Here is a 22,342-nt window from a genome sequence, read left to right as displayed (position 1 = left end):
ACCACACCCTACTTGGGAAACCTCCCGTACTGCAGCGAATGCAACTACCATCATTATGGAGTCTACCGAGTGCTGCATTGCACTAGATGCAACAAGAAGGGACACACCGCCTGCATCTGTAGGACCCCCGTTGAGTTCATCACTCCGACTACCAATGTTGGGACTAGTCTAACATGTCACCTCTGTGGTGGAGTAGGACATTTCAAGAGAGACTGTCCAACAGAGAAGAACGACGGGGAAGCAGGAGGAGTTTGACCCCAGAGAATGGGGAAGCATCAAAGAACCCTGTTATATTTTGGTACGTTTTCAAAACCCCCAATAATTGTTCATAATTGTGATTTCTCTCTCGTTCAAATTAAATCACAACATTCCTATAAAAAAATTTGAAGCCCTAATGGGTAAACTATGATGGCCGAGTGTTACGTTAAAGTCAGTTATAGTTATACATGACTTGTATACACCAAGCGATTATAGGGAGATCTAGTAAGAATCATTTCATAAAAAGTTCATAATTTCAAATTATCAGAACCCTCGAATTAGTGGTACCCGCCAACTTCGAATAAAAAAAACAGAAAAACACCAGAAGCATTCATCCAGAGTCACCGAGGTCCTAACAAAACGCCCCCTCCAGACTAACTTAATGCGCGATTCTACGACGTCATCCTGTCTAGTTCAACGAATTCTATGTTATACCAAACCCTCTTGTCTTAAATCGTTCGATCGCGAAACTCCTGTTGCTCGTAACGACAAACTAGATGCGAACTTCAAAAATTCATCTCTCTTCGAAACCTGAAAGTATTCATATGAAGAGTATCATCCACAAGGAGATGGACAAAGTAAGAGAACAATCCGGACAATTATAGATACTTCGTGGGACACTCATCTACCCTTAGTGGAACTTTCTTGCAACAACGGCGACCTTTCCAGCATCAAGGCTGCGCCGTTCGACGCCCTCTACGGCCGTAAGTACAGACCCTCTCTGTGCTGGCCTGAGGTGGGTGACACACAACTAGTCCAGAGTCAAGTCCCCGACAGCACTCTCACGAGTCCTGAAAGCATCCGAGAAACGACTGCAAAAATCGAACGAAGAGGCTATGCCAATGAGAGACAAAAACCATTGGAATTCCAGATTGGTGAATGTGTCCTTCTTGCAGGTCTCACCTTGGAAAGGCCTGATACGCTTCAGAAAGAGTAGAAAGCTAAATCCAAGATACGTTGGACCGTCCGAGATCCTTGCTAGGATCGGTCCCGTAGTGTACAAACTCCAGTTACCTCAAGCGCTTAGCAACGCTCATCCCGTCTTCCTCGTGTCGAACCAAAGGAAGTGTCTGTCCGATGAGACACTTGCGATTTTCCCTTGACAATGTCGAGTTAAACGAGAGTCTACACTTCGTGTAGAAATCATTTGAACTCACGAACCGATAAGTCTAAGCGAACGAAATAACGTCACACCCCGATAGTAAAGGTTCGCTGGTATATCAAGCGAGAACTCGAATTCACTTAGGAGCACGAGAATCCAAGGAAAATTGAAGTACCCCATCTTTCCAAGTTCTTGAGTTATATCCTTATTCTTGAATTTCGGGACGAAATTCCCTCTAACGGGGGGATGATGTGACAGCCCGAAACTTCTACCTGGTACATCTAGTCAGTTAAACTCGTTTCCGTTAACTTCTAGCGTTGTTTAAGGGTTCATTTAAGCGTCCTAAGCTTGAGTACAACCAAGGTCGAGATTAGGAATGAGTCAGCAAGTCTTATAGTAACATAATCAGGCCATACACCCCTTTTGGAGGAGTGTGCGGCCGCACACATGGGTGTACGGCCGTACACACCCCTCATGGCCACACACCCACCCCTATATAAAGGGTAGACCCCTTTCCTTTCATTCCTTTAACACCTTGGCAGCACACAACACCATTTCTCTCAAGCTTCTTCAACCACAAACCCTCCCAAGGCTTAAAAAACGTGAGTAATCCATCCCTTAACTTGTTGTGCTTGAAGAACCTCTTGATCTAAGTCTTAATTCATCATGTCCCATCATGCTCTTCATCTCTTTGAAGGAGTGCGACCACACACCCACATAAGGTGGCCTCACACTCTTAAAAGACCCTCCAAAGTGAGAGTTTGACTTCCATATTTGAGTTGGACATGACCCTAGCCTTGCTACACCTTGGAATTGGCATTTTGGACACAAACTTGAAGGGTGTACAACCGCACACCCCTGTGTACGGCCACACACTCCTGTGTGCGGCAGCACACTCCTGTGTGTGGTAGCGCACTCCCTTGTGCAGCAGCACACACCTTTGTGCGACCACACACACACCCTAGGACCACAAACCCATTTCTAAGACCCTTAACTTGTACTACCACTAAGTATGGACCTAGAACACTTCATGGATGCAAGTATGGACCTTGAAAACACCTCAAAGACACTCTCCGACATGAGTGTACGGCCGCACACCCCCTAGGCCGCACACCCATGGCCGCACACACCTTTAAGGTGGCCATACACCTCCCTCATGCAATCCTTTAAGGTCCTAGCACTTAGTGCAAGTAGTTCCAAGTCCCTAGAATGGTTCTCTACCATATCTAGTAGTGAAATAGCTTCGTTTGACTCCTTTATGTGTCATTACGTGTTAATTAGGATCAAATCGTGTTCAAGGCTTCACTTGAACATCCAGCTTTCCGTATCGATCCTTCAATCAAACCACTAACCCGAGGTGAGTTCATACCCCTACATTTTCCGTGTTTTTTTTACTGTTTTCAGGGGGGGAGGGAATACAAGCAAAACTCAAAGTATTTTATTAAGTTTTAAACTTATTAATACAATCCATCGATTTTCACGTTTAATAAAATATTAAGATATTTTATCCCTTTTGTACTATGTTGAGCATCCGGGAAACTTCTATTTTGGAAATCTAACTTCATAGCTTTCAGAAAGGTTTTTACAAAGCATTTTCCATATCAATTCTAATAAACTATAATGGGTATAGTTTGGGATAATCCTCTAGGCAGTTTTTACCAAGTCAGATTTCACGAATGAATATATATAAACTATGGCAGATTTAGTTTATGTTATATAATTTCTCAGGAGTGTAAAGTACAATTATTCTAGGATAATTATTGTTTTATACTGTCTCTAGCTTGTAAACTAAATTATACCAAATTGTGAGGCTCTACTTCGAAACTGTACCCTTAGGCGTACATGGCTAAATCCTATCTCAGTATAGCCAGAGTCTCCTGGTGGGAGAGCGTGAGATTTGTGAATAGATCTATTCGGCACTGACTATCCAACACCTGAACTGCTAGCTACATTTGGGCAGGCATGCCTAAGGTGACAAATGTAATTAACGTAAACGCCTGAAGAACGTTGAAAAGGTCTCTCGGTCATATCAAGCATGGTTATACGACTCGCAAATAAGTATAAACTAATTTTGGTTTACGGTCTCTATTCTTCATTTGTTTTATTTTAAGTAATAAAACTACTTCTATATATACTGATAGTAATCAGGGATCTCTAAGCTTGTATCTCTACCTCTAGGATGGATAACTTGTTTTTAGGGAAAATATAGGATTTTCCCGGGATAACACCAGCTTTTCTAAAACTGATGGTTTACTACTCTACCAACGGATATTCATTCCATGACACCTTGAATTATACATGTCATGTATGAATCTGGAAGTCATGGAAGGAATGGGTTTTCAAACATGCTTTTCATAAGAAAATATAGGATTTTCTTGAGGAACACTTTTCAAAAGAATCAAAGAACATTTTTCCACCAAAACTAAATGCTTATGAACTCACCAGCTTTATGCTGATATTCTTTCAAAAACTGCTTGTATTCTCAGGGAATTAGTAGACAGGTACTTCCAGGAGTTGGTAGAAGTCGGAGCGTTAGAGTCACGTCTTTCCATTTTACTTTTGATATGAACAAAACTAGGTATTAAGACAATGTAAACCTTTTTCATATATGTATTCAATGTTTGGTTGTGTTTACTATGCTTACTATGATACAACTTTTGTGATACTACGCATGACGTCAACCACCCCCGAACATTTCCGCTGTTCCGGTTTGGAGGTGTGACACAACAAAGTCATCAAGTAAACCCATGTTCGTCATGAGAAACAAATCCAACGTCTTGAGAAGGAGATTCGATCAAAATATGGCATGAATCTGATTATGCAACAATTGCTAATCAAGGTGATTCAATCTGCCAAAAACTTTGTGGACACTAGGAATCACAAATTTGATGAACTGTTGAGTATTTTTGTGGGATGTTCTTAAGACGATTGTTGATTCATTCAAAGCTTTTCAAAGAAAAAGCTTTGAATAAGTTGAAGACAAATTTTGTTTCGTTCTTGAGCTATGCTCTCCTTATCTCCGATTCAGATCAACTGGATCTTCCCTTCTCTCCACACGGTTGATTCTATGTCAAATTCCATCCTCTTCATCTTTCCAATGATAGAGATGTTGGGTTTTTACGCATAAAGTACACTCTAAACTAGGTAGCGGAAAAATCGAAACTACGATATACCTAAGTGTACATGCAACCTCTTATGTAGCCCTAGAGACCATTAAAGAAGAAAAACATACCTCTTATGTAGCCCTTGATCTCCTTTCTTGATATCTTTATCCTCCATGAAGTTGCTTGGATGAGAGGACCCAAACCAAAATCCCTCTAATGGTATCACACCCAATGACACCAAAGAGTGGAATAAAAATAACTAGGAGAGTGGTTAATTTCACAAACCATAAGAGGATTAGAAATCATCCCTAAGAAGGGGAGGAAGAAGGGTTGGCAAAACTTCACGCCAATGTGCAAGGAGGAATGAACTCCGTAAGGCCCTTTTTATAGCCTTGGATCTCTTCCCACGTTTTGTACTCCTTCCCATGTGGGATGGGAGCCAAACCACTAAATTCACTCCTTTTCTGTGACAACCCATTATTTTCAGGTCTGTAAAAGTCAAGCAAAGTCAATAAAAGTCAAAACTTGTCAAATAAAAGTGAAACTCGTAGATTTATTTAATTATTAGAAGCTTATCCAAAGTTATGATATAGCTAAACCCTTTTAATTAATAAGAGTTGCAATATAATGATCCAAATGCGAGGACCGAAAAACCTCACATAAGTGTAAGCCTTCGGACCGAAAACTCTCGCCAAGGCCACTTGTCTGGGACCGCAAACCCTTCTCGGGCGTTAACTCCTCGGACCGAAATCATGCGAGGCAGCAAACTATTCTCGGACGAAAACATAGTTACTCGATGCGAGTTCCTGACCGAGAACATACCAAGTTCTATCCTTTGGCACCCATTCCAACGTGATTTCACACCTTTCAATGCAAGTGTCACATCAATAAATCTTACTATAAATACCTAGAACCGAGAACTCCCCTCATTATCTCACCTTCCAACCGAAAACATCTCTTTTTTTCTCAAGAAAAAAACTAAGAACCTTACTTTTCTCTCAAGTATCATGCAAAAATCACCTACATCTTCATAGGATCTTGCTAAATTCTTCAAGTGTTCTTCATACCTTTTTGGAAATTATCATCCAATCTCCATAGCTACAACCGAAAACACCTTGATCTTCTTTGTTTCACGAAGAACACCAAGAACACCACTCGAATCATCAAGTGACCGAAAACACATAGGGGGGCGAAAACACCTATCTCCCTTACGGTTCACTTCTAATACTCCTATTTGTAAGTGATTCTTACATCTTAGGCTATTCCATAAACATGTTTATCACTATAGTCGCTAATTATATACATATATATTGTGTGAAATTCTATTGGGATTTGGTTTTGTTACGGGTTCTTACTTGTGGAATTAACTTTACTACACCATATCTTCACTCGGACACACACATAAGGTGAGTTCATACCCGTATGTTTTACCATTTTTAAATACTTTTAGGGGGAGAATAGAAGCAAAACACAAGGTAGTTGTGTTAACACTTACATACGATTACAAATCATTTTTATGATATTAAATACTTTTATAAACTTATCAAACCATTTTAAACTGTTTTTCAACCTCTTAAATTGATGTTTTTATCAAACTGTATATACATACATACATATATATATATATATATATATATATATATATATATATATATATATATATATATATAATTAGGATTTAACAGATTTAGGAGTATTGCTCTTGCCTTAACTCATGTTCCTTGTTTGGTTGTGGGCTTAGGGTAGGATCACCTGTCCGACTGTCAGTTAAACCATAATTATACATGCCAAATATATATATATATATATATATATATATATATATATATATATATATATATATATATATATATATATATATATATATATATCAAGGTTGTAAAAATCGTTCGACGTTAGCTAGTCGGTGGACTGGGGTTAAAGGATTAATCGGCTAGGCGGAGATTAATCGGGGACCATTAATTGCTAATTTTTTAGATTTTAAAAAATTAAATATGACTAATATCATATAAAAGTTCGTAAATACCACTAATATCATAACAAATTAGGTTACTATGATAAATACAACACTAATCATACCTCAAATAGTTTTTGTTGAGATATAACTTCTTCAAAGTGTTAAAATTTCATCGGGTTGTACTGTTTCAGTCATTGTGTATGCAGGGATTAATCGCTAGGGCCCCTCTAATCGGTCGAGTAGCGCCTAGGGATTAATCGGAGATTAATCGGGACCTAATCGGGATTTTTACAACACTGATATTAATATATATATATATATATATATATATATATATATATATATATTAAACTTATTTCAATAACATTGTTAATCATTTTTAGTACAAACATACCACTTATAAACTATAATAGGTATAGTTTAGATATTAATTTACACTATTTTCTAGTTCAAGGATACATTACATGAACAAATAGGTAAGTACAATTAGTTTTCATTACAAATATTCTATTCAGTTACAAGAACAAGAAAACATATATACACTATAAATAATCGAGTTAATACTAGAATGTGAGCCATCACTTCATGGTACCTATTAAGGTACATGCTAAAGTCCTATTTTATAACCAGAGTCTTCTGGAAGGAGGGCGTGAATTTGTGTATGGATTTATACGGGACTGACAATCCCGCACCTCGACTGTTAGCTACAGTTGGACCAGCAGGTCTACGGGTGACAAATGTCATAACATTCTGATGTCTGAAGAACGTCGTGTAGGCCACTAGTCAGTTCAGTATGGTTATAATCTCATTCACCTTAAGCATTAACTAAACATTTTGGTTTACAAAAACAAACATTACTTCGGTGATTCTATTTTAAGTAATAGGAGTACCTATCATTATCTTTTAGCACTAATACACTATAGAGTTCATACAAGTGCAGTACACTAATTGCTATCAAATAGAACATACATTTATGGAAAACATACACTTACACTATTTCAGAGTACAAAAACATACAAATATTTTGGTCTTAAGGCTAAGACTACTTTTCATTTATTGTAGAAAATATGGGATTTTCTGGGGAACATACTAACATTTTCAGGGAACAAATTCAAACTTAAAATACAAAATGCTTATGAACTCACCAACTTAAATGTTGATACTCTCTTTTCAAAATAACTTGTATTCTCAGGGAACCAGTAGGCAGGTACACTTACTCAGGTTTTTGAGAAGACGGAGCTTGTTCAAGACTCTTCTTTTATTTTGTTATAGATTTTTGGTGTCTTACAATCATTACACATAACACACGTGTATTAACTATTTTAAATACAATGGATGTTGTTGCTTGTTTTACTATTATGCAATTGTTATGATAATGTACATGACGTCCTTCGCCCCCGAACGTTTCCGTCGTTCCGGTTTGGGGGTGTGTCAGATTGGTATCAGAGCATTGTTTATAGTGAACTAAGTATATCAAACCATAAAAAGATATACAACTATAAATGCTATGGGGCTGAAGCGCTCTGACTAAAAATGTACTTGTAAAATTTAAGTATTTTTATAAATAGTATACTAACATACATGCATACATACTAGATCAATATTATAACCTGAACAAAACAAAAGTATTATGATTGTTGAATAGCACGACTAAGCCTTGGGATATATAATCAGGTATGCGATGAATATAGCCTGATCAACTATATCTATTCGAAAGGTGATTAGCATATGCCTAGGAATAGTCATAGGGTTGTAACAAGTGTAAAAACTTACCAACTCTTACTACAAGGAAACACTAGAACATAGCATAGATCTAAATACTATAGGAGTATTTATAACACGATAACATACCATTATAGATCTATTAAACGTTTCTTATACCCCAATTCTCCCGTAGATATCATGGTTGGATTTCATTTGCTGGGAGACCCGTACTTTCCCAATCAGCGAAACGAAGGATGGCTCGAAGACGAACCAGAAGATGACCCATGGCTCCATTAGAAGGAGACTTCAAGGAAGAGGATGAAGAGGATATTCAGGAAGACTCCGACTCAGCACCATAAGTCTATGATCCACCTCAAGTTTCCCAAAATCCTAATCCCCGATAGAACTTCCATGGTCCGACACCTTAGTGGGCAGTAAACTTAGAGAGGTGGAGTTATGAACAGGGTCAACAACTTTCCTTCAATGAAGACTGAAGCTTCGACAACCTTAATGAGGGAGGCTCAGAAGATAGAACCCTCCCTGCGTTAGCACATCGAGTTGCTCGTAACGACGAGCAAGCAAGAGCAGCGATCCACCAAGTTATGGAGGTTGGTGCTACCACGGTAGTCAACACAATTCTTCACCACCTGAACGAAGACCAAAAGTTAACAAGAAATCACACCGAGGCCCTGCAGAGCGAATTAACTGCCAGTCGAGCCGAGGTTAGAGAACTTCGGGAATGCCAAGTAGCATTGGAAAGGCATGTGTTTGAAACAGAACACCAATTGGCTAAATCCAAGGCTAAAACTAGTACGAAGCAGAACAACACTCCTCGCGAGTAGGGCATACTCTACTCACTCTTTTGGATGTAGATTAAGTCTATGTACATACACTAGTGCTATTTTTCATGTTTATAGTTAGACCTCAAAAGTTCATTTTTCGATAGGTCGGTATTCTATCAAAGTTTTCTCGTTAAGTTTGTATGTTGTAGACCTACTTCAAGGTCAAATTTTCCAAACTCTATACATCTAATATACCAATGAAATTGACAAGCATCCTCTTTTCTTTGGAAAAATCACTATCAAATTCTTAACGTTACTTTACAGGTTATTACTTGTGTTAGACTCTATTTCAAACTCTTTGCAGAATACGTATTGAACTAGGGTAAATTAGTTCAAAGAGCATCGGATTTATAATCACTATCGAACTCTTACAATCATTTTCATCTTTAAAAACTTTATAGCTAAAAGATGCCGCCACGAAAATCAAATAGGTGTGTCAACAACAATCCTTTAATAATTCAAACTTCGCCGCCACCACCGCAATTCGATCCTGTAGTTTTCCAAGCTGCAGTATCCGTGGATGTGACGGCAGCCCTGACCCAAATCAACGTTAGCGGCACCAGTGGGGTTGGAACCGGTACCAACTAGCATCATGGGGATAGCCATAGACACCCTAGGGAGTGTTCATACAAGGACTTCACCAACTACAGACCCAGGACCTTTAATGGGAGTGGAGGAATCATTTTTCTATCGCAATGGTTCGAGGAAACGGAGTCAATCTTCGAGATCTGCTTCTGCCCTGAAGAAAGCAAAGTGAATTTGTTGCCTGCACTTTCTCTGATAGGGACCTCACATGGTGGAATAGCAATGTCAAGTCACTTACACTCATACTGGCAAACTCAATGGGCTAGGAGAAATTAAAAGATCTGATGTTGGGAGAGTATTGCCCGAGAGGCGAGCTACAAAAACTGGAGCATGAACTTTGGAGCCTTACCATGACAGGTTCTGACATAGTAGCCTACACTACTAGGTTTAGTGACCTAGCAGCTTTATGTCCCGGGATGGTTCCCACGGAAAGTAAGAAGATTGAGAGGTATATCTGGGGACCGTTACCTCCATTTTAGCGGAATGTATTGTCTTCAAACCCCACTACATTTCATAGTGCCAAGCACTTGGCACAAAGACTCATTGACCATGGAGTCCATCCACAAGTAGCAACCCCTGTCCTCGGACAAGGCAAAGTGAACGATGACAAAAGGATGTTTTGGGACAAAAAGAAGAAACAACGAGCACATGATCCGCCAAGAAATAACAGATTGTGGTTGTTCATGCTGCAACAACCCCTGCTACCCCTACACCAGCGAAGCCATAAGCTGGAAATCTGCCGAAATGCAGCAAGTGCAATTTCCATCATCACGGACCCTGTCGGGAGATGCACTGCGTTAACTGCAACAGGAAGGGGTACACTGCCCGTTTCTATAAGGCCCTGGCAAAACCAATCCCCCAGGTCCCTGGTATTCGAGTAGGAAGGCCTGTTACGGGCGCGGTGAAACTGGGCACTTCAATAGGAACTGTCCGAAAGTAGGGAATATTGGTGGAGTGGGGATAGTTTTGGCTATAGGTCATGAAGAAGCTATGACAGATCCCACGATGGTCACATGTATGTTTCTCCTCAATAACTCTTATGCATGCATACTATTTGATAGTGGAGCGAAGAGGAGTTTCGTGAGCCACAAATTTAAACACTCACTCAATCAACAACCACAAACACTAAAAGAAACATTTACCATAGAAATGGCTAACGGCAAGACCGAAAACACTAGCAATATATATATATATATATATATATATATATAGGATGCACCCTCACTTTAGATAGCTATTCTTTCCAAATCGACCTTATGATGGTCTCAATAAAAAGTTTCAACGTTATCATCGGCATCGATTGGTTGAGTCCCCATCGTGCAGACATCCTATGTTATGAGAAAACTGTTCGCCTTAACCTACCGAGTGGTGAAACCGCAGTTGTCTATGGCAACAAACCAGGCACGAACCCTCGAATCACCTCGTGCATCCAAGCCCAGAAGTACTTATGAAAGGAATACTATGCGTTCTTAGCTCACGTGGTAGACGGGAATCAGTAAGTGAAAGACATAAAGAGAATTCCTGAAGTCCGTGATTTTCCTGACATCTTTCATGAAGATCTTCCTGGAGTACCACCAGAATGCCAAGTCGAGTTCAAAATCGACTTAATTCCTGGACCTACCCCAGTAGCCAAATCGCCTTACCGTCTAGCACCAGCAGAGATGCAGGAACTATCCAGTCAACTAAACAAACTACTCAGCAAAGGATTCATCAGACCGAGCTTCTCACCCTGGGGAGCACCAGTATTATTCGTAAAGAAGAAGGATGGATTGTTCTGTATATGCATCGACTACCGCGAGCTAAACTAACTAACCATTAAGAACCGATACCTTTTACCGCGGATAGACGACTTGTTCAACCAACTTCAAGGAGCAATCTATTTTTAAAAGATAGAAAAATGATTCCCAAAACAACCTTCCGAACTCGTTATGGTCACTACGAGTTTCTAGTGACGCCTTTCGGATTAACCAATGCACCCGCAGTGTTTATGGATTTAATGAACAGGGTGTGACGTCCTTACTTAGATAAGTTCGTGATAGTATTCATTGATGACATACTTATCTACTCGCGCAGTAAGGAGGAACATAGTCAGCATTTACGACAGATCTTCGAAACATTACGAACAGAAAAACTTTATGCGAAGTTCTCAAAGTGTGAATTTTGGATTTAGAGAGTCGAATTCCTGGGTCACGTGGTCAGAGAAGAGGGAATTCACGTGGACCCTTCCAAAATCAAGGTAATTGAGCACTGGTCAGCACCTAGAACGCCTACGGAGATCCGTCAATTCTTAGGCCTTGCTGGCTACTATCACAGATTCATACAGAACTTCTCAAGGATCGCTAAACCACTTACCACCCTGAATTAAAAGGGTGTGACTTACAACTGGGAAGAGAAACAAGAAAATGTGTTCCAAACATTAAAGCGAGCCCTATGCAGCGCACCGATTTTGTCCCTTCCAGAAGGAATAGAAGACTTCGTAGTTTACTGCGATGCATCCAACCAAGGACTTGGCTGTGTTCTTATGCAAAGGGGAAAGGTCATCGCCTATGCCTCAAGATAGCTTAAGACCCACGAATTCAACTACACTACTCATGATCTTGAGCTTGGAGTAGTAGTATTTGCTCTAAAGATCTGGAGACACTACCTGTATGGTACGAAGAGCACTATCTTTATAGACCACAAAAGCCTTCAACATATATTCGACCAGAAGGAGCTCAACATGAGACAATGATGGTGGACCGAGCTACGAAATGACTACGAATGCAAAATTCGTTATCATCCTGGTAAAGCCAATGTAGTAGCTGACGCCCTTAGTCGGAAGGAGTACTCAGGTCGTAGAGTCAAAGCATTGACTATGACAATCCATTCACATCTGTCCACACAAATCAAAGAGGCTCAGCAGGAAGCCTTGAAATCAGAGAATGTAGTGGGTGAAGACTTAAGAGGGATGGATAAGAACTTAGAAGTCAAGGGTGACGGAGTCCGTTATCTCGTGAATCGGATCTGGACACCGAAGTTCGGTGGTTTTAGAGACGTTGTCATGAACGAAGCCCGCAATACTCGAAACTCCGTTCATCGAGGTTCAGAAAAGATGTATGTGGTCCTCAAGAAGTTATATTTGTGGCCAAACATGAAAGCAGAAATTGCTACCTTTGTGGACAAGTGTCTGACTTGCGCCAAGGTTAAGGTGGAATACCAAAAGCCCACAGGTTTACTACAACAACCGGAGATACCAGAGTGGAAGTGGGAGCGGATTACAATGGATTTCATAACCAAGTTACCCAAAACAACAGGTGGTCTCGATACCATTTGGGTGATTGTTGATAGGTTGAACCAAGTCTGCGCACTTCCTACCAAATAAAGAAACTAACAAGATGGAGAAACTGGCCAGAACATACATTAGAGAGATTGTACGACTGCATGGTGTACCAATATCTATTATCTCTGATAGAGATAGTAGATTCACCTCATGATTCTGGCAGTCACTACAAAAATCCCTGGGAACTAGGCTGGACATGAGTACAGCCTACCACCCACAAAGTGATGGGCAGAGTGAGAGAACGATTCAAACATTAGAAGACATGCTAAGAGCTTGTGTGATCGACTTTGGTAAAGCGTGGGATATCCATTTGCCAATGGTCGAGTTTTCATACATCAACAACTACCAGACTAGTATCAAAGTTGCTCCATTCGAATACCTTTATGGCCAGAGGTGCAGATCACCTCTGTGCTGGGCTGAAGTGGGTGATACGCAACTAGCTAAAGGGCAAGTCCCTGACAGCACTCTCACTGGTCCGGAGATTATCAGGGAAACGACTGAGAAAATTGTTCAAATTTGTGAACAATTGAAAGCCTCTAGAGACAGACAGAAGAGCTACGCACACAAAAGACGAAAACGCTTGGAATTCCAGGTTGGTGACCGCGTTCTATTGAAGGTTTCGCCCTGGAAGGGAATTATACGCTTCGGAAAGCTGGGCAAACTGAATCCAAGTTACATTGGGCCTTTCGAGATTATTCCTAGAATCGGCCCAGTAGCTTACAAACTCAAAGTCAACCATAGTCAACCAAAGTCAATAAAAGTCAAGAGTTGTCAAATAAAAGTCAATCTCGTTGATTTATTTAACTATTAGAAGCTTATCCAAAGTTATGATATAGATAAACCCTTTTAATTAATAAGAGTTTCAATATAATGATCCAAATGCGAGGACCGGGGACCCTCACATATGTGTAAGCCTTCGGACCGAAAACCCTCGCCAAGGCCACTTGTCTCGGACCGCAAACCCTTCTCGGGCGTAAAATCCTCGGACCGAAATTATGCGAGGCAACAAACCATTCTCGGCCGAAAACATAGTTACTCGATGCGAGTCCCTGACCGAGAACATGCCAAGTTATATCCTTTGGCACCCATTCCAACGTGATTTCACACCTTTCAATGCAAGTCTCACTTCAATAAATCTTACTATAAATACCTAGGACTGAGAACTCACCCTCATTATCTCACCTTCCAACCGAAAACATCTCTTTTTCTCTCAAGAACACAAACTGAGAACCTTACTTTTCTCTCAATTATCATGCGAAAATCACCTACATCTTCATAGGATCTTGCTAAATTCTTCAAGTGTTCTTCATATCTTTTTGGAAATTATCATCCAATCTCCTTAGCTACAACCGAAAACACCTAGATCTTCTTGGTTTCACCAAGAACACCACTCGAATCATCAAGTGACCGAAAACACATAGGTGGCCGAAAACACCTATCTCCCTTACGGTTCACTTCTAATACTCCTATTTTAAGTGATTCTTACATCTTAGGCTATTCCATAAACATGTTTACCACTATATTCGGTAATTATATACATATATATTGCATGAAATGCTATTAGGATTCGGTTTTGTTACGGGTTCTAACTTGTGGAATTAACTTTACTACACCGTATCTTCACTCGGACACTCACATAAGGTGAGTTCATACCCCTATGTTTTACCATTTTTAAATAATTTTAGGGGAAGAATACAAGCAAAACATAAGGTAGTTGTGTTAACACTTACATACGATTAAAAATCATTCTTATGATATTAAATACTTTTATAAACTTATCAAACCATTTTAAACTGTTTTTCAACCTCTTAAATTACTGTTTTAATCAAACTATATATATATATATATATATATATATATGTATATTTAATTAGGATTTAACATATTTAGGACTATTGCTCTTTCCTTAACTCCTGTTCCTTGTTTGGTTGTGGGCTTAGGGTAGGATCACCTGTCTGACTGTCAGTTAAACCTTAATTATACATGCCAAATATATATATGAGTATTAAACTTATTTGAATAACATTTTTAATCATTTTTAGTACAAACATAAAACTAATAAACTATAATAGGTAGAGTTTAGGTATCAATTTACACTATTTTCTAGTTCAAGGATACATTACATGAACAAATACGTAAGTACAATTACTTTTCATTACAAATATTCTATTTAGTTACAAGAACAAGAAAACATATATACACTATACATAATCGAGTTAATACTAGAATGTGAGCCATCGCTTCATGGTACCTATTAAGGTACATGCTAAAGTCTTATTTTATAACTAGAGTCTCCTGGAGGGAGAGCGTGAATTTGTGTATAGATCTATATGGGACTGACAATCACGCACCTCGACTGTTAGCTACAGTTAGACCGGTGGTCTACGGGTGACAAATGCCATAACATTCTGATGCCTGAAGAACGTCTTGTAAGCCACTAGTCAGTTCATTATGGTTATAATCTCACTCACATTAAGCATTAACTAAACATTTTGGTTTACAGAAACAAACATTACTTCAGTGGTTTTATTTTAAGTAATAGGACTACCTATCATTATCTTTTAGCACTAATACACTATAGAGTTCATACAAGTGCAGTACACTAATTGCTATCAAAGAGAAAATACAGTTATGGAACACATACACTTACACTATTTCAGAGTACAAAAATATACTAACATTTTGGTCTGAAGGCTAAGATTACTTTTCATTTATTATAGAAAATATGGGTTTTTCTGGGGAACATACTAACATTTTCAGGGAACAAATACAAACTTCAAATACTAAATGCTTATGAACTCACCAACTTAAATGTTGATACTCTCTTTTCAAAATAACTTGTATTCTCAGGGAACCAGTAGGCAGGTACACTTACTCAGGTTTTTGAGAAGACGGAGCTTGTTCAAGACTCTTCTTTTATTTTGTTATAGATTTTTGGTGTCTTACAATCATTACACATAACACACGTGTATTAACTATTTTAAATACAATGGATGTTGTTGCTTGTTTTACTATTATGCAATTGTTATGATACTGTACATGACGTCCTCTGCCCCCGAACGTTTCCGTCGTTCCGGTTTGGGGGTGCTACATTTTCCCTTGTTGGATGGAGTAATTTTCATACAACCCTATTTCCATAAGGTCTCTAGAACATTCCTGATTAACCAACTATCTATTAACGAATATTCAACCCTATAATTAATTAAACTGTTAATTAATTTCCCAAAATATATTTCCAATTAGTATCTAATTAATTATAAACCATAATAATTAATAAAACAATTTCTCCTTTACTTATTCTACTCAATTTGGGTCTTGAGGGCAACCCAAAAGGACCCTCTTATTATTATAAATATTACCAATAGTTAATGACCTTGGACACACTTTCCAACAGTCTCCCACTTGGACAAGCCATCAACTATATAAGGACCAATACTTCTCCAATAATCAACAGAGAGTTAGCCATCCAACGCAACTACTGAACTCTTGATCTAATCAAGATTCAGCTCTTAGATAAGTGTTCAACTATCCCTTCGTTCTATGATATATGTATGAATTCGATACATGGATAATGGTCAATCTTAGAATTCAAGATTATGTTTCCCGATATAGATTTGTGACGACTGCATCCGACTACTAAATTGAACACATCAATTCCAGTCAGGGATCGGCCAAGCACTTTAGATGTCAGCACCAAATCATCGAGCGGCCCATAAATATCGCTTCTCCTATTAAGGTAGAAGGAACAAATAAAATCTGACTACATACCTTTTGTCTACTTCATCATTTCATGCATGGATATACCCTTTATAACTGCCAGTTACAGATAGCGTTGGAGTAGATCAATGCATAACAGAATCATAGAGAAAAACCCCACATGTATCTAGGTTTGAAGAATATGTGATATTATCATCTTAGAATTACTCATGACTGGATCCATGAAGTAATATCTAAGCACGGGTTGGTCCAATACATATATCTCTATTAAGTACTCATGAGTGTTAGCGCAATCTCTATTCTATGTCCAATCATTATGGACAATCCACTAATGCTCATGACAGTCTTAAATCACTACTTACTTCCAAGAGCATGACCAAATGTGGACGTTTGAGTAAATCAATACTCGGGAAGTGGGTTCCAAACATGCAAAAGGAGAACACAGTAATAAGCTAATTGAAATGACTGAACACCATCATATATTAAGGTCTCTACTTAATAATCGCCAAATCTAATTAACACTTATACTGCTTTAAGTTCTCATGTTTAAAACAAACTAAACTAAGAGTGTTTAAGCCAATTCATTTTCAAATCTAATGCTTCTCGACTTTGTCTGACTTTCAGAATTGGTCAGCGATATTGGCTTAGGGAATGGATCGACAAGATTATCATTCGATATGACTTATTGACCATGATGTCTTCACATTTGACTTACTATCAAATGTGTTGGAACTTACTCAGTATGTATCATGTGACTTGTGTTACATGGGATTCATACTTGAGGTAAGTTCACCCATATAGTCACAAGAGACTCCAAAAGGATCATCGATGATTGAACTTCAACAAAGATGTCTGTAACATCCCAAAATTCAAGGCTGAAAATTTTATTTTTAAATAAGTTATTATAAAACCATAAGTAATAAAACATCCATAATAACATCTCATGTCAAAAACCAAAGTAGAAATAATCAAAACATGTTGTCATAAAATAATATCAGAGTGTAATCCCCAAGATCTCATGTGTGGAAATATAGTGTGATGCGATGCGATCGAGCCGGCTCCTTTCCTTTGAAAACGAAGTACCTGAAACCAAAACTGAAAACCGTAAGCACAAAGCTTAGTGAGTTCCCCCATCATACCACGTACCATATAAACACATAATGCCTAGCATATCTGGGTGCTGGCCTCCCCTTCGGTATCTTTCAACCGGTAACTGCCCAGCATATCTGGGTGCTGGCCTCTCCTTCGATATCTTTCAACCAGTAACTACCTAGCATATCTGGGTGCTGCCCTCCCCTTCGGTATCTTTCAACCGGTAACTGCCTAGCATATATGGGTGCTGGCCTCCCCTTCGATATCTTTCAACCGGTAACTGCCTAGAATATTTGGGTGCTGGCCTCCCCTTCGGTATCTTTCAACCAGTAGTTGGGACTATTTCACCCCTACCACTACCACATAATAATATAACACATATATCATAAAATGTCTAAGATAACTGGGTACTAACTATCCTTTCGGTCCTTTCGACCGATACTAGGGTCTAACCTACTGTAACGCCCGCAGATCCGGCTAGTCAATTTAGAGACAATGAGCATCAAAAAATGAGTATTTATGGGAGATTATTTAGAAGGATTAATCTTAACCATTTTATAGTATATGTTACAAGGGTTCCGTACATATAAAGAACGCCGAAATCTGAGTTATAACGAAGAAGTTATGGCCCGTCGAAGTTTTACGGCAAAACCGACACGACACAACGCGACGTAAATAGTGAATTTACATAGAAGACTTTTTAGCCTTAGCAATCCAAATAAAAGTCGTAGTATAGGTTAAACCGAGAGTGTACATAAAAAGAACGCCCAAATCTGACTTCGTATGAGGAAGTTATGATTTTTCTAAGATTTGGCATAACAGTGCACAGCCCGAAACTCGAATTTTAGATCGAGCGGTTTTTGGCCAACGTGACCTAAATGAGAATTGAAGATCATTAGTTTAAGCAAACTAGGAATAAGCAAACTAGGAATAAGGATATATTTCTAGACTTAAACTTAGAATACTAAGCGATGATCGTGAGGAGTGTGTCTAATATATTTTAGGTGGTACACCTGAATAGACACAAGCAGTAGCTTATTTAGGGAAGATGCCCAACATTCTTTTATGTGCATAATAATTTGTGATACTTTATGCTATCATTTGATCGGATCTTTGGTCTGTTGCCGACCCGATCTGGAAATTTTATGTGTTCAGATTTCTAAACGTTTAATTACGATATTAGAACTGACATATAATTTTTCGAGGTATTAAGGAGGAATACACGTCTAAACCTTCCTCTATCTTTATTCTCGTCTCGATGCACCAAACGACTGCTTTGGTGTGCAAAACATCATGGTGAAAACTCGTAGTGAATTGAGTAAATGGAGGAAATGAGAAGGCTTACGATATTGAGTGGTACCTATCGGAAGATATCGTAAGAGTGATATCTTGCCTTTAGAACGCGTCTAAGAAATAATATGTCTAGTACGGGAGAAGTACACTTTCGATTAGCAGAAAGAAAGATTTTTGGTATAATCCATGAAGTTATCCCATCGTCTGACATTTCCATCACCAACCGAGGTGAAGCAGAATTGATGATTGAAGATACGCATGGAAGAAGTCCTAGTAGAGTCTAGGGAAAATTATATTGTTTGGACACATTTGTATGTGTTAAAATTGTTTTTGTGATAATAACTTGGAGAACTGCGAGACAATACTTGGGACGAGTATGAGTAGGTGTGAAAGGTAGTAGAGGCCTATACTACCGGAAGCACATGACTCATGCTTGGATCAGGGAAAGTCACAAGGTTACCAAGGAGCTAGTAATTGATTTCTTTTTATTCAAGTATGTTGTTACCATCGTTTCGGTAATGACTAAGAAGATGAATGTTATTCCGACCCTAGTGGTCATACCAAATTGAGTCCGACTACGTTGAGTATGTTATGTGGTTCAGAGAATCAAGTTCGATGTAGCATCTGACTTAAGACGGAAGATTGAAATAAAAAGTGATCAGTAGAGGTATCGCAAAAAGTTGCTTGTAGCTAGAAATGCTACCTTTTAAGATGAGATTAGAACATGAACGAAAGTATAGTCTGTTCTGGAAGACTCTAGGAGACCTGAGTCTAAGCGTTGCAACATAAGATGATAGGTCATTAGAATATGACACATCGTTCCATTGTAGTAATTAAAAAAAACTTATCTTAAGTTCGTATCCAGTGAGGATCGAGATTGCGACTTGAAGGTCATAATTTGGAGCCTAACGTGACATAAGGAGCAAGTGCAAGATCGAGCACTGCCTGCAGTCGAGAAGTACAAGAATTAGATACTCATTCGAAGGAACATAGAAGTTACGATTATTACCTAGGATAAAGAGATAACGTACGGAGTCATTATACAGCCATGTTTCGTTGATGATTCTGGGACGTAATCGTCCTAAGGGAGAGATAATTGTAACGCCCGCAGATCCGGGCTAGTCAATTTAGAGACAATGAGCATCAAAAAATGAGTTTTGATGGAAGATTATTTAGAAGAATTAATCTTAACAATTTTATAGTATATGTTACAAGGGTTCCGTACATATAAAGAACGCCGAAATCTGAGTTATAACGAAGAAGTTATGGCTCGTCGAAGTTTTACGGCAAAACCGGCACGACACAACGCGACGTAAATAGTGAATTTAAGATAGAAGACTTTTTAGCCTTATAAATCTAAACAAAAGTCGTAGTATAGGTTAAACCGAGAGTGTACATAAAAAGAACGCCCAAATCTGACTTCGTATGAGGAAGTTATGATTTTTCTAAGATTTGGCATAACAGTGCACAACCTAAAACTCGAATTTTAGATCGAGCGGTTTTTGGCCAATGTGACCTAAATGAGAATTGAAGATCTCATTAATAGGAACTCAAACACAAAAAGACAGACGAAAACGGAGTTCGTATGTAGAAGTTATGAATTTTACGCGGTCATTTAACAGTATAATCTCCTCATACTGTTAAATTTAAGATCGGTAGAGAATTAGCCGACGGAGTCAAAAGGAAAGTTATAGATCTTATTTTTACCTACGCGTGTATATAAAGAACGTCAAAAACGGAGGTCGTATGCAAAAGATATGGACGAAGCTTAGTCTCTACTTTTTGAGCGTGGCGAATTCGATACTATTTTGTAAATCCCAGATAGAATGAGAATTGGCCAACGGGGTCTAAATGAAAGTTGTAGTACTCGTAAATACCAATGCATGGATACAAATAACGTCGGAAATGGAGCTCGTATGCGAAAGATATGGACGAAGCTTAGTCGCTACTCTTCGAGCGCGATAAATACGATACAGTTTTTGTAAATTAGAGATAGAATGAGAATTAGCCGACGAGGTCTAAATAAAAGTTGTAGTGCTCGTAAATACCAACTCATGGATATAAGGAATGTAGAAAATGGAGCTCGTACGCGGAAGATACGGACGAAACTTAGGGGCTACTCTACTATAAAACACTTATAAATAAGAAATGAACTCTTCATAATTTCTTCACACCATAAGTCTTTCTTTCTCTCTCTAACTTCTCTCTAGCCTCCCTAAACCCCTCCCAAGTCTAGGGAACCTCCCTAGCATGAGAAGGAAGCCCCAGAGCGCCCGACGGCTTTGAGAAGAAAAGCTTTCGGCTCGGAAACGCTGCTCCAACGAAGCCTGGTTTTTTAATAAAAACCCGTTGTAACTGAGCTACGCCTACACTATTTTTAATATAGCTTTTAATTAATTATAGTAATGTTATTAGGACATTAGAATAATTATTTAGGCTATTATTATGGGTTATATAAGTGTCGTCGTAATATCTTTTTAATCACTCGCGGTACGGGGAATCTGTGTTGGAGGGCCGCTTGGGTTGCTGGATTCAGAAGTGCTATATGCCGAAATGATCCTGCCCTACGGTGTTTCATGTCTGGCCCCTGTCTGTACATAGTGGTTGAGAAATATTGTTTCGTGCTTATATAATAGTAATAATAGCAAGACTATTAATTAGTCTCGGTGAATATTAGACTAAACCCTAGTGGTAATGATACTAGGTTTCGTCGACGGAAATTGTTTTAAGACAACGAAGTGCTGTCTTAGTACCGAGTCACCACCGTATCAAGTGAGTGCATAGTTACTTTCATATTACACATAGATATGAATTATTTTATATAAATTACGTGCTATATGTGCATATTATCTGTATACTTGCTATCTATGCCGGAGGAACGATTTTATACAAGTTTTATATGATTTAAACTGTATATGTATTTATATCTACATTATATGTTGGGTAAAACATGGGTAGATGAAATATGAATTGGATGATGAGTTGAGAGGTGATATAGACCATGAGGTAAGGGTGAGAGGTGGACGATGTGAGAAGCCTTTTTCCCAAATGATGTCCCCGTCATCTAGCAGAGTATGGATGACAACCACGGACTATTGTAGACAGTCCAGTGGAACACTAGCAGGCTCACAACCTGTAGGTGTTGTGAACGATGTGTTCACCCGGTCTACTCTAAACCCTGGCGATCATGTAGACTTTGTGCCTAAACCTTGGCGATCATGCAGACTTGTTGCCAAAACCCTGGCGACTATGCGGGCTTAGTGCCTGTTGTATAAACCCTGGCGACTATGCAGACTTAGTGCCTAAACCCTGGCGACTATGCGAACTTAGTGCCTATTGTATAAACCCTGGCGACTATGCAGACTTAGT

The sequence above is a fragment of the Lactuca virosa genome, chromosome 3, assembly GCF_052849685.1.
Source record: "Lactuca virosa cultivar CGN04683 chromosome 3, Lactuca_virosa_CGN04683_v6, whole genome shotgun sequence".
NCBI classification, from domain to species: domain Eukaryota; kingdom Viridiplantae; phylum Streptophyta; class Magnoliopsida; order Asterales; family Asteraceae; genus Lactuca; species Lactuca virosa.
The sequence above is the reverse complement of the archived record's forward strand: the minus strand, read 5'-3'. Positions refer to the sequence as shown.